Raw genomic sequence first — 18,024 nt, 5'->3', positions numbered from 1 at the left:
CCCACGACATTGGTTTTGGCAACGATTTTTTGCTTACAGCACTGTATGTACAGGCAACAAAAGTAAAAGTAAACAAGTGAGACTACATCAAACTAAAAAGCTTCTGCACAGTAAAGGAAACCACAAGATGAAAAGGCAAACTACAGAATGCGAGACTGTATTTGCAAAAACCATACATCTGATAAGGGATTAACATCCAAAAGATCTAAGGAACTCCTGCAACTCAATGGCAAAAAACCCCAAATAACCAGATATAAAAATGGGCAAAGAATCTGAACAGACTTTTCTCCAAAGAAGACATACAAATGGCCAACAGGTTCATGAAAAGGTGTTCAACATCACTAATCAGGGAAATGCAAATCAAAATCATAATGAGCTATCACCTTACACCTGTTAGAATGGCTATCCTCAAGAAGACAAGTGTTGAGTAGGCTGTGGAGAAAAGGGAACCGTAGTACAATATTGGAAGGAATGTAAATTGCTTCAGCCACTATGGAAAACAGTATGAATGTTCCTCAAATAATTAAAAATAGAATTACCATATGAGCCAACAATCCCACTTCCAGATATATAACCAAAGGAAATGAAAACAGGATATCAAAGACATATCTGCACTTCCAAGTTTATTGCAGCATTATTCACAAGAGTCAAGATATGGAAACAACCTAACTGTCCATCAGTGGATGAATGGATAAAGATGTGATATATCTATATATCTACATCTTTAGAAAGTGGAATATTATTCAGCCATAAAAAGAAGGAAATCCTGCCATCTGTGACAACATGGATGAACCTGAAGCATAATATGCTAAGTGAAGAAAGCCAGACAGAGTCAGAAAAGTGCTGCATGATCTCACTTAGATGTGGACTCTAAAATAGTTGAACTCATGGAAACAGAGTAGAAGGGTGGTGGTCAGGGTTGGGGGGCGGAGTGGAAGAAATGGAGAGATGTTGGTCAAAGTGTGATTTTCAGTTATAAGATAAGTAAAGCCTGGAGACCTAATGTACAGCATGGTGACTATGATAAATAATAATGTACACTTGAAATTTGCTAATAGATCTTATATAGTCTCAACACATACACACACAAAATGTTAACTATGTGAGATGATAGATGTAATTAGCTTGATCATGGTAATCATTTCCCAATGGATAAGTATATCAAAACATCACATTGTACATCTTAAATATATATAATTTGTATTTGTCAATTATACCTCTAAAAAAGCTGGAAAAAAAAAGACAAAACTGGGTGATGTGGATCCAGATCTGTCTGCCATTAACCACTCCACTCTACTGCCTCCATCGCTTTAAGTTGCTGAACTTTAGTTTCTAGAAAACAATTGCTATTAAAGCAGCTCCACAGCCCTCAATAAAACTTAAGAAGTTTAGCTATGGACAGAGAGTGCTTTTTTCTGAATCTGGAACTAAAATTACTTTATGCCAACAGATTTGGGAGGATATAGAGTAGGGTGAGTGATTGCTCAAGGCAAAGGAAATGATTGGGCGTGAGGTAACAAGTTTCTTCAATATTCTTGTGCTAAAATATGAAGAGTGTGCAGGGTGGCCCTGAGCCCTCATCCTGCCACTCCATTACATAGGCAATGTCAGGTAGGCTTAGAAAGGGGAAGCAGTTTGTCTTAAATTCATGTGAACATTTAATAATAGAAGCTAGAACAACTCCAGCCCCATTTTTCATTTCACAAACTCTCCCATCTTCCTTAAATATCATGAATTCAGTTATTTCTCTTTTCTCTGTATTATTTGTATGTATTACTTTAAAACATTTGGAAGTGCTTATTTTGATGGATAAAAATGTCAGTTTCATGGGGTTCAATCAGAGTTCAGTTTAGTTTCCCTCTCTTCCTCAGAGAGTACAACAGGGAATATAATTTATATAAATATAATTTATTTAAGAGGAAAACACATCAGTGGTTAAACATTAATTACTCTTAAATTTTGTTAACTTTTAATTTTACAACTTCTAACTTTACCTTCACAAAAACTAAAAGTACCCATTAATTGTGACTGGGCTTTATGCATTATCTTTTAACGAATTTATTAATCATTTACCAAAAGAAGAAAGAGAATGTCCATGTCCACAAAAACTTATATCATTACGGGGAACCTCTTAAGGCCACCAGAAGGAATATATAGTTTTTATCTCAGTGAAATGAGAAGCTATTGCAGGCATTGTAAGCAGGGAGAGACATGATTTGATTTATATTTTAAAATCACTCATTACCCTATGAACACGGATTAGAGCAGTAATTAGGAGGCATTGTAAGAATTTAATTTGACATTAAGGCAAGTGATGATGTTATCATGGCCGGAGCTTGTGGTAGAGAAGATAGAAAATATGTAGACCAATTTTCTATATGCTTTGGAGATGGAAGAAAGAATTTCCAAATGGATTTAAAGTAGGGTAAGAAATAAATCACGATCAAGCATGACACCCTGGTGTCTGGCTCAGGCAATTGTATGGATAGTAATAATTTTACTAAAATTGAGAAGATTGAGGCTAGGACATTGCCCATGATAAGCTGAGATGTCAAGGTAACTAGATAATTAATCAAAGACCACCTTAAAAAGCATTTGAGAAAATGAAAGCAAGGGGTGGGATATGACTATGGGATCTACTTTTTGACTGAATTAAATTTAATGTTTTTCACTCTCATTCAAATATATGGAAACTATATAAGAATTTAAATTAAGTCTTCAGTTTTATAATTAATTCAAAAATATATGAGTACGCCCTTTGTTCCTCTCCCTTCCACACACTGCTTTTTTCTTTTCTTATTTTCTCACGGAAACTTGTGTGCTTTTTTCTTTTAAGTTGAGGAAATGATGGTCTTTGGCCTGTTCTTGAATAATAGTTTAGGGTAACTTGACTGTGTTGGAACAGCTGGAATCTAGGAGTAAATGAGCTCAGATTTGAGTCTCATTGTGCCAGTTGTATAAAGCAGCATAAACCTGTTTCTTCACCTGCATCAAACAGTGTTGATTAGGTTCTGCTACAATAATACTGCCTCGAATATCAGTGGCTTAAAAGGACACAAGTTTATTTCTCACTCAGGTAAAGTCAGCCATGAGTCTTAACAACCTCCCAGGCAGTAGGAGCTCAATATTTCAATCTACAGATATTTTATGAAACCTTCCTATCCCCTAATGCTTCCACCATCACCCAGGAAAAGAAAATGCATATAAAATGTCTTGTTGGCTCCTGTGAGTTGGGCAATAAATGATGAGAGCTGGTAGGGTTAAAAATCAAATATGCAAAGATTTCAGAGCTTCAACATAATTATTTTGGTTAAGGTGTCACATAAATCATTTCCAGTTCTTAATGGAAATAAACAATGAATAAAATTGCAAGAATGTCTCTGTTGTTAAATATTCTGTGTAAGTTTGTAGGTGGTAGCTTGGCCAGATTCTCCATAGAAGTATCAGCCTTTGTTTATATGTTCATTGTCTGTTTCATTATATGTAAGTGATTAAGGAATAAACACCAAGAACACTTACAAAACCCAATATAATCACACAAGTAATCAACACATTGCTTGCAGTTTTGCTAGAGGCAAAGCCTGTCTTGGTATAATTAAAACTCATCAAAGAGTTAGTATTAAGTCATACATATGCTTAAATGCTGATTTATTTTCTTCTCGAAAACACCTGTTTTCCTTGAGAAGTGGAGAGCGGGACAGGTGAGAGTAGGAATTCTTTTTCTTCGGAAGTAAGTTTTAGTGACATCGTGGAGTTAGAGTTCAATTATAAAGCAAAAAAAAAAAAAAAAAAGAAAAGTTCAACATTCCAAGAATTGGTAGTGGCTCTTAGCTTGATTATGGTTCTGTTTACATTTCTTTTTTTTTTTTTTTTGCGGTACGCGGGCCTCACTGTTGTGGCCTCTCCCATTGCGGAGCACAGGCTCTGGACGCGCAGGCTCAGCGGCCATGGCTCACGGGCCCAGCTGCTCCGTGGCATGTGGGATCTTCCCGGACCGGGGCACGAACCCGTGTCCCCTAGCATGGGCAGGCGCACTCCCAACCACTGCACCACCAGGGAAGCCCTACATTTCTTTATACATCAGTCAAAACTCACAGGACTGTACACTTGAAAAAGGAGGAAATCTACTGCATGTAAATTATATTTCAATGAACCTGACATAAAAAATATGCTAGGGCTGATGGTTTTTTCTCAACTAGAGTTTATATACTTATTAAGACATATAAAGGTATTACCTTAGAAGAGCATAATTTTAGTAAGTATGTGTATATGTCAGCATGCGTGGGTATAGGGGTAAAACCAACAATGCAAGCATTGCTATTTAGTAACTGGATTAAGACAAGTAAGTCTTGAGAAATACATCAGTTTTCAAATTGTCTGATGGGTCCCTTGTGAATGAACAGCTAGAACGTTGACTCCACTCACATAAAGATTTATTTTTTCCTTTTGGAAATCAGCAACTCAAATTTTGAACTTGATTATTTATTATGATATTTCAGCACCAAAAGCTAGCCCGCCTCCTTGAAAACATTTCCTCTTGTAATTAGGGGATATTGCACGCAAGTGGAAGAAATCCCTACGAATCTTCTTTTGGAAGCACTTTCTCATAATCATTCTCTCTCTAAAGAACTGAAGAAGCTTCTCATTTTCATTTATTTATTTTGAGTTCACGTGAAGACCGTAGTTGCTAAGACCTCAACGTGCATTCTGTCTTTAACCTTGATACTGTTCCCTGAGGTGGGGTCTAGGATCTGAAATTTACAAATGAGATAACTGAAGCCTTATTTAAGCAACTTCCTTTCTAAGCTCTTTCTTTCTACAGCTCTAGATTTAAACAAGTATGTTGAAAGGAACTGCTTTTGGGGGATTTACTTCCTCATATTTCTTCCTTTCCTTCCCTTTCAGCACTTTTTGCCCTTCCTTTCTTCTTCAATATTCTATTTGTAATGGCTCTGGCTAACACGAGGCGGGGAGGGTCATAGTTTTCCTGCCATCGTTTTAGCTATTTCTTTATGATTTCCATTTGGTCTTCTCTGTATTCAGTCCCTTCTTTCACTCCCAGATAGTTCCTTCAGAGGCCCTGCTCCAGGCTCCGCTGCCAGCCCTGTTCACAGAGCTCCTGTACGTTATGTTTTCTTGGTCGCTGGGCCCCTGCTCGCTTTATATTCGGTGCCCCAGACTTCACAATCCCCCTTCCCAAGCTGGCTCTCGGTTATGGCATCTGGCCTTCTTTCTCTTTCCTGTGACCAAGTCTCCACTTATGCTCCAGTTTCTAGAACTAGAACTTCGCCTAGTTTGCTGTGAACACTCTTCTTTTTCTCATAGACTTTCCCAACCTGACATGCGGATCAGGGACTGCGCCCCAGTTCTAGGCCTCCCCCTCAGGTCCTGCCTGGGACCTCTCTAAGGATTGTGGTTTGAATCTTCACCTGTTATCTCCTTCCTTACTCCCTGCCTCTTTCCTCTGATTTTTCCATCACCTATTTCAGGACCTTATTTATTTAGGATGACTGTACCATTTATCTTCTAAACAGCGACACTTCTGAAAGCGAAAGGAGGCGTAATTAAAGTCCCACTGGGGGAACAGGCCTGACTGTCACTTCACCTGACCCAGAACCTGAGTTTTGCACGCAGCTTGACTGTTTACCGTGTGATGTTGGGAAAGCTGGTTAACATTTCTATGCCATACTTTCTATATAAAATTGGGTTAATGGTTATACCTAGAAGAGCTAGGTATTACGAGAAAGAAAGGAGTGAATACATGGGAAGCATTTACAATGGTGACTCGTACGTAGTAATCATTAAATGCATTTAAACTACAATTTGCATCATCTTTATGTTGTTGGCGAATTAATTAGCCTTTCTAAGACTGTGTGAATTGAATGCGATAATGAACCTAACCACCCTCCCTCCTCCAGACGCTACTCTTATAATCCGACTTTGTCTCTTCTTACCGCGCAAATAACTACCTCCATTCCTCAACCCTTTCCCACCCATCTCCCCATATTTCCGCTTGTATTTCTTGTCCTAACAATGTATTAAGCAACATCTCAAAGCCAGAAGACAGTTACTCCTGACACCAGTTTCCTAATCGACACTCAACCTTTGGGAGAGCACAGTGAACTCGAGAGGCCGCAGACCCAGATGTGGTTAGCACGCTCTGCAGGCCACCAAGAAAACATTTTCACTGACGCCTCTAAGGCAAAGATACATCAAGCCTGAGCCAAAAGAGGCTGCTGTCTTCCAGAAAAGACACCATAAGTGATCCTTACTGAGTGGCTCCTGCTTGCAACCAAATGGGTTTGAGAGGATAGAATTTGGCCAATGCCTGAAGCCTCCAAGATAAATCCTCGAGATTCTCTCTTCACAGAAAGCCCCCTTTCCTTATTGTCTGTCAAAGGTGCCACCTCGTGGGCCACTGAGAATGTCTGCAGACTTTTTTGTTTGGTTGTTGACTAGAGATTTGGAACATTTAGTATGAGGATGGCTTCTCCTTAGAATTTGATGTTACTCTGATGCCATAGTAAAAAAATGCTAGACATAATTACGTAGTTATTGCTTTGGAGAATGTGGGCATGGATACACAGATACACCCCCCTTAGATATATTAAATCCAAATGGCTGCGCCCAAATTTGGCCGCCAGCTCTAGTGATGAGGTATGGTCTTCATATACCTGAGGTGTGGGATTTGGTGAGTGAATTTCTGCACAAGCTCAGAGGGACAGAAATGATACTCGAGCCGGATTACAGTTTCTGATCCCTAGCTCCTCAAATTTCTGGCTGTGTGGCCTTGGGCAAGGTACTTAACTCCTCTGATGTTCAGCTTCCTTGTCTGTAAAATGAAAGGATCATAACAGTAGCCCCTTTCATATGGATATTGTGAGAGGTAAATTGGTGAACGTGAGTAACACTTAGAACAATGTCTGAAACACGCTAAAAGCCAGATGGGTGAACTTGCCTGAGGGGTTCTTAGGAAACCCACACTTCTCTCATTTAAAAAAAAAAAAAAAGAAAGAAAGCTAAATTGACCAAATTGTAGAACACAGTTGATTTTACCTGGAGGCTGAAAATTCTCCCTGATATTTATGGTTATTTTAGAAAGTCAGACTAAATAATGTGGTTAGAATAAATAGCTAACCAACAAGGACCTATTGTATAGCACAGGGAACTCTACTGAATATTTTGTAATAACCTATAAGGGAAAAGAATCTGAAAAAAATAGTTGTATACGTGTATATAACTGACTCACTTTGCTGTTCACATGAAACTAACACAACATTGTAAATCAACTATACTTCAATTAAAAAAAAAAGGGCTTAGAATAGATTTTCTCCCTCCAGAACTGCTCTGGAGTTTCTCTGTATGAGGGGTTCCAATCCTTGCAAACATATTTTCTATTCTCATCCATAAGACGTGACTACATCAGGCTGGACCAAAAGTTTATTTATTATTTACTTGACGTGTACTAACTGAGTGCCCACCCCATGACAGACTGGTATTTCAACGCTGAGAAGACAGAGAGATACAGTTAAGTATCCAGTCAGTTGAGGCTCAGACTGATAAGTGTATGACAAGGGAAAATTCTGAGAGTGTCTAAAAGGGGTGCTTCATCCAGACTTGGCCAGGATCAAAAAAGTCTTCCTTTATCAAAGTATGACCTGTGCGCTGAGATTCAGGCTGGACGAAAAGCAGAAATTATTCAGGTGGAGCTTGAGGGGAAATGTGTTTCAGGGAGATGGGAATAGTACTGATGAAGATTCAAGACTTCTGAGAGTTTGGGAGGATTGAAAGAAAAAAAGGCTGGACTGAGCTCTGAGCTAGGGAGTGGTGAGGAAAGAAGCTGGAGACAGAACCAAGTAATTCTCTGATGATGAAGGAGCAATGCTCCCCACATTACATACCTTTTAGCATATTAGATATTCTATCTAAAATATATACCTATTTCCCAAGGGATAGTTTTTCAGCCTGGACTTTGCAATGTTAATATGAAATTAAAATTATTTCCATTTTACACATGTGAAAACTGAGATCCCCACTACTAGGTCATACAACTAACTAGTAACTGGTCAGATTTGGATTTGCAACTGGCTCCTCCATGGTTCTTAAACTTTTTCCATTGTGCTGTATTGCTATCCAGAAAGGTATCTTCCATATAGTACTATATAATATAATGACTTAAAAAATATTGGACCTTAAAGAATACGTCTCGAGTTACTCATCACTGAATCAATAATGCTGTTCCTTTAAGAAAAGACTGGGGCATATTTTAGACCTGAGGAGTAGAAGTTCAGAGGCATAATCTCACCGTGGGAGACATCCTATCAACACTGGAGAATGGTCTTCATCATATTATGGCCCCAAAGTATGCTGGGAAGACAGTTCCACCCAGTCTACGTTATCAGCCGTAACTCCTTCACTCTCCTGCCACTTTCTGAAAGGAGTTTGTGAGAATGAGCAGAAGTAGGGGGGAAAGGGGAGGATGAAATGTTGCCACTGGAATCGGTGGGAATCCAGGGAACAGAAACCTCCCAGAGTAGGCTTTTGCCCAGTTAATTTAGGCTTCGTTTTTTTGACTATTTCAAGCACTGATATCTCCTTTCTGAGGAAAATTAAAATGATCTCTTCTCCAAATACCATATGATATCACTTATATGTAGAATCTAAAACATGACACAAATGAACTTATCTACGAAAGAGAAACAGACTCACAGACTTAGAGAATAGATTTGTGGTTGCCAAGGGGGAGGGCGGTAGGGGCGGGTTGGATTGGGAGTTTGGGATTAGCAGATACAAACTATCATATATAGAATGGATAAACAACAAGGTCCCACTGTACAACACAGGGAACTATAGTCAACATCCTGTAATAAAACCATAAAGGCAAAGAAAAATACATAAATAAAATGGTCTCTTCTCAATGTACACTAGTATCGGACCATTTATGCATTCTCTTTTTTTGCTTCTTACAGGCTATCCAGATCCTGAATGGAGCAATAATTCTGTCTCTGGGTGTTTTTATGGGTTCCTTACAAAACCTGCCCCATCCATCCAATTACATATTTTTCTTGATCGTTTATACAGGCTATCAGATATGGAGCGCTATATCTGTGAGTATTCAAATTTCACTGACCGTAGGTAATTTCTTAGATACCACTGCTAGAAATGTATTTTGGCAAATTTTCTCTCAAATTTTAGGGGTGGCTTGGTAAACGATTGTGAGACTTATGAATTAAAAAGTAGAATGAAGTTTTGAGAGAGCCATGAACATGTAGAGAGTTCCATTTATCAAAATTAGAGTCATGGAACTAATAGCAGGTCAAAATAATAAATTAGAAATTAGTGGATATGTATACTGAACCAAGAGGGCGGAGGAGAAGGACGTGCTCTCATTCCCTCTTGCAAGAAAACCAGAATCACAACTAGCTGCTGGACAATCAAAGACAGGAGGACACTGGAACTCACCAAAAAAGATACCCCACATCCAAAGAGAAAGGAGAAACCACAATGAAATGGTAAGAGGGGCTCAATCACAGTAAAATCAAATCCCATAACTGCTGGGTGGGTGACTCACAGACTGGAGAACACTTATACCACAGATGTCCACCCACTGGAGAGAAAGTTCTGAGCCCCACATCAGGCTTCCCAACCTGGGGGTCCAGCAATGGGAGGAGGAATTCCTAGAGAATCAGACCTTGAAGGCTAGTGGTATTTGATTGCAGGATGTCAACAGGACTGGGGAAAACAGAGACTCCACTCTTGGAGGGCACACACAAAGTAGTGTGTGCATCGGGACCCAGGGGAAGGAGCAGTGACCCCATAGGAGACTGCACCAGACCTACCTGCTAGTGTTGGAGGGTCTACTGCAGAGGCGGGGGGTGTATGTGGCTCACCGTGGGGACAAGGACACTGGCAGCAGAAGTTCTGGGAAGTACTCATGGTGTGAGCCCTCTCAGAGTCTGCCATTAGCCCCACCAAAGAGCCCAGGTAGGCTCCAGTGTTGGGTCGCCTCAGGCCAAACAACCAACAGGGAGGGAACCCAGCCCCACCCATCAGCAGTCAAGCGGATTAAAGTTTTACTGAGCTCTGCCCACCAGAGCAACACCCAGCTCTACCCACCACCAGTCCCTCCCATCAAGAAACTTGCACAAGTTTGCACCCTTAGAGAGCCGCATCCACCAGAGGGCAGACAGCAGAAGCAAGAAGAATTACAATCCTGCAGCCTGTGGAACAAAAACCACATTCACAGAAAGATAGACAAGATGAAAAGGCAGAGGGCTATGTACCAGATGAAGGAACAAGATAAAACCCCAGAAAAACAACTAAATGAAGTGGAGATAGGCAACCCTCCAGAAAAAGAATTCAGAATAATGATAGTGAAGGTGATCCAGGACCTTGGAAAACGAATGGAGGCAAAGATTGAGAAGATGCAAGAAATGTTGAACAAAGACCTAGAAGAATTAAAGAACAAACAAACGAGATGAACAATACAATAACTGAAATGAAAACTACACTAGAAGGAATCAATAACAATAACTGAGGCAGAAGAATGGATAAGTGACCTGGAAGACAGAATGGTGGAATTCACTGCTGCGGAACAGAATAAAGAAAAAAGAATGAAAAGAAATGAAGACAGCCTAAGAGACCTCTGGGGCAACATTAAACGCAACAACATTCGCATTATAGGGGTCCCAGAAGGAGAAGAGAGAGAGAAAGGACCCGAGAAAATATTTGAAGAGATTATAGTCGAAAACTTCCCTAACAAGGGAAAGGAAATAGCCACTCAAGTCCAGGAAGCACAGAGTCCCATACAGGATAAACCCAAGGAGAAACATGCCGAGACACACAGTAATCAAACTGGCAAAATTTAAAGACAAAGAAAAATTATTGAAAGCAGCAAGGGAAAAACCATAAGGTTAACAGCTGATTTCTCAGCAGAAACTCTACAAGCCAGAAGGGAGTGGCATGATATACTTAAAGTGATGAAAGGGAAGAACGTACAACCAAGATTACTCTAACCCAGCAAGGATCTCATTCAGATTTGATGGAGAAATCAAAACCTTTACAGACAAGCAAAATCTAAGAGAATTCATCACCACCAAACCAGCTCTACAACAAATGCCAAAGGAATTTCTCTAAGTGGGAAACACAAGAGAAGAAAGAAGACCTAACAAAAACAAACCCAAAACAATTAAGAAAATGGCCATAGGAACATACATATTGATAATTACCTGAAACGTCAATGGATTAAATGCACCAAGCAAAAGACACAGGCTTGCTGAATGGATACAAGAAAAAGACCCATATATATGCTGTCTACAAGAGACCCACTTCAGACATAGGGACACATACAGACTGAAAGTGAGGGGATGGAAAAAGTTATCCCATGCAAATGGAAATCAAAAGAAAGCTGGAATAGCAATACTCATATCAGATAAAATAGACTTTAAAATAAAGAATGTTACAAGAGACAAGGAAGGACACTACATAATGATCAAGGGATCGATCCAAGAAGAAGATATAACAATTATAAATATATATATACCCAACATAGAAGCACCTCAATACATAAGGCAACTGCTAACAGCTCTAAAAGAGGAAATCAACAATAACACAATAATAGTGGGGGACTTTAACACCTCACTTACACCAATGGACATATCATCCAAACAGAAAATTAATAAGGAAACACAAGCTTTAAATGACACAGTAGACCAGATAGATGTAATTGATATTTATAGGACATTCCATCCAAAAACAGAAGGTTACACTTTCTTCTCAAGTGCGCACGGAACATTCTCCAGGATAGATCACATCTTGGGTCACAAATCAAGCCTCAGTAAATTTAAGAAAATTGAAATCATATCAAGCATCTTTTCTGACCACAACGCTATGAGATTAGAAATGAATTACAGGAAAAAGAGGTAAAAAACACAAACACATGGAGGCTAAACAATACATTACTAAGTAACCAAGAGATCACTGAAGAAATCAAAGAGGAAATCAAAAATACCTAGAGACAAATGACAATGAAAACATGACGATTCAAAACCTATGGGTTGCAGCAAAAGCAGTTCTAAGAGGGAAGTTTATAGCTATGCAAGCCTACCTCAAGAAACAAGAAAAATCTCAAATAAACAATCTAACCTCACACTTAAAGGAACTAGAGAAAGAAGAACAAACAAAACCCAAAGTTAGCAGAAGGAAAGAAATCATAAAGATTAGAGCAGAAATAAATGAAATAGAAACAAAGAAAACAATAGCAAAGATCAGTAAAACTACGAGCTGGTTCTTTGAGAAGATATACAAAATTGATAATCCATTAGCCAGACTCATCAAAAAAAAAAGAGAGAGGACTCAAATTGATAAAATTAGAAATGAAAAAGGAGAAGTTACAACCGACACCATAGAAATACAAAGCATCCTAAGAGACTACTACAAGCAACTCTATGCCAATAAATTGGACAACCTGGAAGAAATGGACAAAATCTTAGAAAGGTATAACCTACCAAGACTGAACCAAGAAGAAATAGAAAATATGAACAGACCAATCACAAGTAATGAAATTGAGATGAAAAATCTTCCAACAAACAGAAGTCCAGGACCAGATGGCTTCACAGGTGAATGCTATCAAACATTTAGAGAAGAGCTAACACCCATCCTTCTCAAACTCTTCTAAATAATTGCAGAGGAAGGAACACTCCCAAACTCATTGTATGAGGCCACCATCACCCTTATACCAAAACCAGACAAAGATACTACAAAAAAAGAAAAATTACAGACCAATATCACTTGAATGAATATAGATGCAAAAATTCTCAACAAAATACTAGCAAACAGAACCCAACAACACATTAGAAGGATCATACACCATGATCAAGTGGGATTTATCCCGGGGATGCAAGGATTCTTCAATATACGCAAATCAGTCAATGTGATACACCATATTAACAAATTGAAGAAGAAAAACCATATGATCATCTCAATAGATGCAGAAAAAGCTTTTGACAAAATTCAACACCCATTTATGATAAAAAAAATCTCCAGAAAGTGGGCATAGAGGGAACCTACCTCAACATAATAAAGGCCATATATGACAAACCCATAGCAAACATCATTCTCAATGGGGAAAAACTGAAAGCATTTCCTCTAAGATCAGGAACAAGACAAGGATGTCCACTCTCACCACTATTATTCAACATAGTTTTGGAAGTCCTAGCCATGGCAATCAAGGAAGAAAAAGAAATAAGAGGAATCCAAATCAGAAAAGAAGAATTAAAACTGTCACTGTTTGCAGAAAACATGATGCTATACACAGAGAATCCTAAAGATGCCACCAGAAAACTACTAGAGCTAATCAATGAATTTGGTAAAGTTGCAGGATACAAAATTAATGCACAGGAAACTCTTTATTCCTATACACTAATGATGAAAATTCTGAAAGAGAAATTAAGGAAACGCTCCCATTTACCATGGCAACACAAAGACTAAAGTACCTAAGAATAAACCTACCTAGGGAGACAAAAGACCTGTATGCAGAAAACTAAAAGACACTGATGAAAGAAATTAAAGATGATACCAACAGATGGAGAGATATACCATGTTCTTGGATTGGAAGAATCAATATTGTAAACATGACTATACTACCTAAAGCAATCTACAGATTCAATGCAATCCCTATCAAATTACCAATGGCATTTTTTACGGAACTAGAACAGAAAATCTTAAAATTTGTATGGAGACACAAAAAACCCTGAATAGCCAAAGCAGTCTTGAGGGAAATAAATGGAGCTGGAGGAATCAGACTCTGTGACTTCAGACTATACTACAAAGCTACAGTAATCAAGACACTATAGTACTGGCACAAAAACAGAAATATAGATCAATGGAACAGGATAGAAAGCCCAGAGATAAACCCACGCACCTATGGTCAACTAATCTATGACAAAGGAGGCAAAGATATACAATGGAGAAAAGACAGTCTCTTCAGTAAGTGGTGATGGGAAAACTGGACAGCTGCATGTAAAAGAATGAAATTAGAACACTCCCTAACACCATACACAAAAATAAACTCAAAATGGATTAGAAACCAAATTGTAAGACCGGACACTATAAAACTCTTAGAGGAAAACATAAGAAGAACACTCTTTGACATAAATCACAGCAAGATCTTTTTTGATCCACCTCCTAGAGTAATGGAAATAAAAACAAATATAAACAAATGGGACCTAATGAAACTTCAAAGCTTTTGCACAGCAAAGGAAACCATAAACAAGACGAAAAGACAACCTTCAGAATGGGAGAAAATATTTGCAAAGAAATCAATGGACAAAGAATTAATCTCCAAAATATATAAACAGCTCATGCACCTCAATATTAAAAAGCAAACAACCCAATTCAAATATGGGCAGAAGACCTAAGTAGACATTTTCCAAAGAAGACATACAGATGGCCAAGAAGCACATGAAAAACTGCTCAACATCACTAATTATTAGAGAAATGAAAATCAAAACTACAGTGAGGTACCACCTCTCAGCAGTTAGAACAGGCGTCATCAGAAAATCTACAAACAACAAATGCTGGAGAGGGTGTGGAGAAAAGGGAACCCTCTTGCACTGTTGGTGGGAATGTAAATTGATACAGCCACTATGGAGAACAGTACGGGGGTTCCTTAAAAAACTAAAAATAAAATTACCACCTGATCCAGCAATCCCACTACTGGGCATATACCCAGAGAAAACCATAATTCCAAAAGACATATGCACCCCAATGTTCATTGCAGCACTATTTACAATAGCCAGGTCATGGAAGCAACCTACATGCCCACTGACAGACGAATGGATAAAGAAGATGTGGTACATATATACAATGGACTATTACTCAGCCATAGAAAGGAACGAAATTGGGTCATTTGTTGATACGTGGATGGATCTAGAGACTGTCATACAGAGTGAAGTAAGTCAGAAAGAGAAAAACAAATATCGTATATTAACACATATATGTGGAACCTAGAAAAATGGTAGATGAACCGGTTTGCAGGGCAGAAAGTGAGACACAGATGTAGAGAACTAGCGTATGGACACCAAGGAGGAAAAGTGGCAGGGGGTGGTGGTGGTGGTGGTGTGATGAATTGGGTGATTGGGATTGACATGTATACACTGATGTGTATAAAACTGATGACTAATAAAAACCTGCTGTATAAAAAAAATAAAATAAAATTCAAAAATTTAAAAAAAACGAAGTTTTAAATAACTTGCAAAAAAAATTAGTGGATATGTCCAGAGAGATACTTAGATGTATAAAAGGTCTTTTAGAACACCTAGTCCAATAAATCAAACCCATATCTGGAGCTTGGGTGAGAATATGAGAATGGTATTCAATATGCTTATGTATGTAAATAAATATTATTTACTTTTAATATAAACATAAGCATAACGATAATTAATTACATTGAATATGTGTGTTTATTATATGATAAAGTATGCACACCCATATAAACCTGTAAAAGGCCAAGAACAAAACAAAATGAAAATCTTATACATTTATTCAAAATTTAGACTCATTTAAAATTTTATTTGTATAAAATGATGAGCAAAGTCAAGTATAATTTTGTGTTCTAGAATGTGAATTTGAAAAGGAAGTTTGTACAAGTACCGCTAGGTATCTGCTAACCAAGGAAAGATCAAGAAAAGATGGTTGAGACTTAACATTCCTTTATCTGCTTCACTTCCTATTTTCAAGCAGTTTATTGTTTCAGGAACCTTATCTGTCGTAGTTGGGAAAAAAACCCATAAAAACACTGGTAAGTGGAAGTTCTTCTTTTTCTATGGTCACAGGAGTAGAAATAAGTCATCCATTAACAGTAAGAGAGTTGAGGTTGGTGAATCCAGCTGAGACCCTGAGTGTCATTTAATGTGCAAGAAAATTAATTTTCTTTTCCTAAGGCATTCAGGTGGTAGATCTTCAGAAAGTCATATAGATTGTGAATATGATTACTGGGATGATTACTACGATTATCTGGTGAATCTGAAGCTTAGAAAAAGGCTTTTTGATATTTGTGTGTTCTTAAAGTTAACTAATTCTAATTATTTTGAGGGGGCACTCTCCTGCCATTAGTTTCACAGCTGAAAGCTAAGTAGTCTATATTTTTAGTGCTCATTAAACACTTAGTAAGTCTCTATTACGTGTTCCCACTCAACCACCTGCCCATTTATACTACTTTTCTAGCTCATTCACATTTCTACTCTATCCTCAAATGCCAATGCCTTTTTTCTCATCTCTACTCTCTGTTGATTCCCTTGCTTCCTATTCCGAGAAACTCAAGCCATTGGAGGAGATATTTCAGACCCCCACTATAACTACTTCATGGGCCAGATCTGTACCGATATATTTTTTTCATTCTAACCTCTTACCGTAGGTGATTCCTCTATGATTTTCTTCAAACCCCCACCCCTTCTGGAATACTAGATTCTGTTTCTTTTTCTCCATGCAAGTGCATCACTCCAATTCTCTTCCTACTAGATCTTTTTAATCAGCCCATAAGCATCCAATAACTGCTAAGAAAAAAAAAAATCTTGACCTTATTTTCTGCTGCAAGCTACAGTCACAATTCATTTTCCCTCCTGTAGCTAAACTCCTTAAAGGAATGCTCTACACTCTATCTCCAATTCCTATCTACCCAGTTTCAACTAAACCCACTGCAATAAGGCTTCATTTTCTTCCCCATCACACTTCTGTAACTGCTCCCTTTAAGATCACTGAACACTTCCACGTTGGTAACACAGAGCTCAATTCTCAGTCTTCATCTAATTGACCCATTAGCAGCACTGGTCTCTCGCTCCTCCTTCCAATAATTTCTTCACTTGGATTCCAGGAAAACTTGATTAGCCGCTTTTCCTCCTGTCTTCTTCTTTCCTCCTTCTCAATCTCCTTTCCTAGATCCTTTTCTTTTCTTTTTTTTTTTTGCGGTACGTGAGCCTCTCACTGTTGTGGCCTCTCCCGCTGCGGAGCACAGGCTCCGGACGCACAGGCTCAGGGGCCATGGCTCACGGGCCCAGCCGCTCCGCGGCATGTGGGATCTTCCCGGACCGGGGCACGAACCCGTGTCCCCTGCATCGGCAGGCGGACTCTCAACCACTGCGCCACCAGGGAAGCCCTAAAACTCCAATTTTTAAAATGATTATTTTATAGGTTGCAATGTGCTTCTACTTATCTTTCCTTCATTGAGTCTTACCAAAGTCCTTCTGTCAAGCCCAGGTTTTATCTTGGGTAGGCTGCGGACAGGGAAGCAGTATAGTGTGGTTTAGAATAGTTGGAATCCTGAAATCAATATTTTGACATTGCTTAGGGAGGGGATATTTTAGAAATATCTCAGAAAGAAAAAAAAATACATTACTCATAATCTGATTGTGACAAAAATGTAAGAGCTAAAAAAATACAGAGGAAAAAATAAAATCAGAGAATGCTAAAGCGAGCAACTGGAACACTTAAGGGGTCACTGAGAGAGACAGAGAATGATGCCTTGATATTTAAAAAATATAACATTTTTTATTGCTCTTTGAATGCTCCTGGTGAACCTTTCTCCAAAGAGAATCCTCTGAAAAATCTCTATGAAGACCTATTGTCTCTGATGAATTAGCAGTTTGAGAAGACCTTGGAGTTTACAATCTGTAATTTGTGTACTGAGTCCAGGCATTTTCCTCCAAGTTTACCAGTAAGCTGGGGACATGGGAGAAGTGATTGATTGATCCATGTTTGGTTATCACTCATTCATTAACTCATTCAATAAATACAGTGTTCCTACCATGTGCTTTGTCATTGTGCTAAAAATTCAGAAATAAAATTATAAGTTGTAGAATTATTTTGTTCCTATTTTCATTGAACGATAATGCATTTAGTCAAGTGTTTAAAATAAAACCCCAACCAAATAAGGGGTTATGTAAATGGCAACAATTTGATACTGATTAAAGAAGAATTTGAGTCATTAATTTAGGCATTTGCCTCAGAATGAATTGTCTCAACCATATC

At 38.4% G+C, this 18,024-nt stretch overlaps 1 long non-coding RNA gene across 1 annotated transcript; it reads left to right on the top strand.

The window, feature by feature from the left end:
* The first annotated feature begins 8,776 nt into the window (after positions 1–8,776).
* On the top strand, positions 8,777–17,451 carry LOC125965216 (uncharacterized). Its single transcript, XR_007478867.1, has 2 exons — positions 8,777–9,107; positions 15,742–17,451. It is a non-coding gene; the product is annotated as an uncharacterized LOC125965216 (long non-coding RNA).
* Positions 17,452–18,024: the final 573 nt, after the last annotated feature.

This window comes from Orcinus orca, chromosome 8 (genome assembly GCF_937001465.1).
Source record: "Orcinus orca chromosome 8, mOrcOrc1.1, whole genome shotgun sequence".
Classification (NCBI taxonomy): Eukaryota; Metazoa; Chordata; class Mammalia; order Artiodactyla; family Delphinidae; genus Orcinus; species Orcinus orca.
Note: the sequence above shows the minus strand (reverse complement) of the source record. Positions and strands in the feature narration are given on the sequence as shown.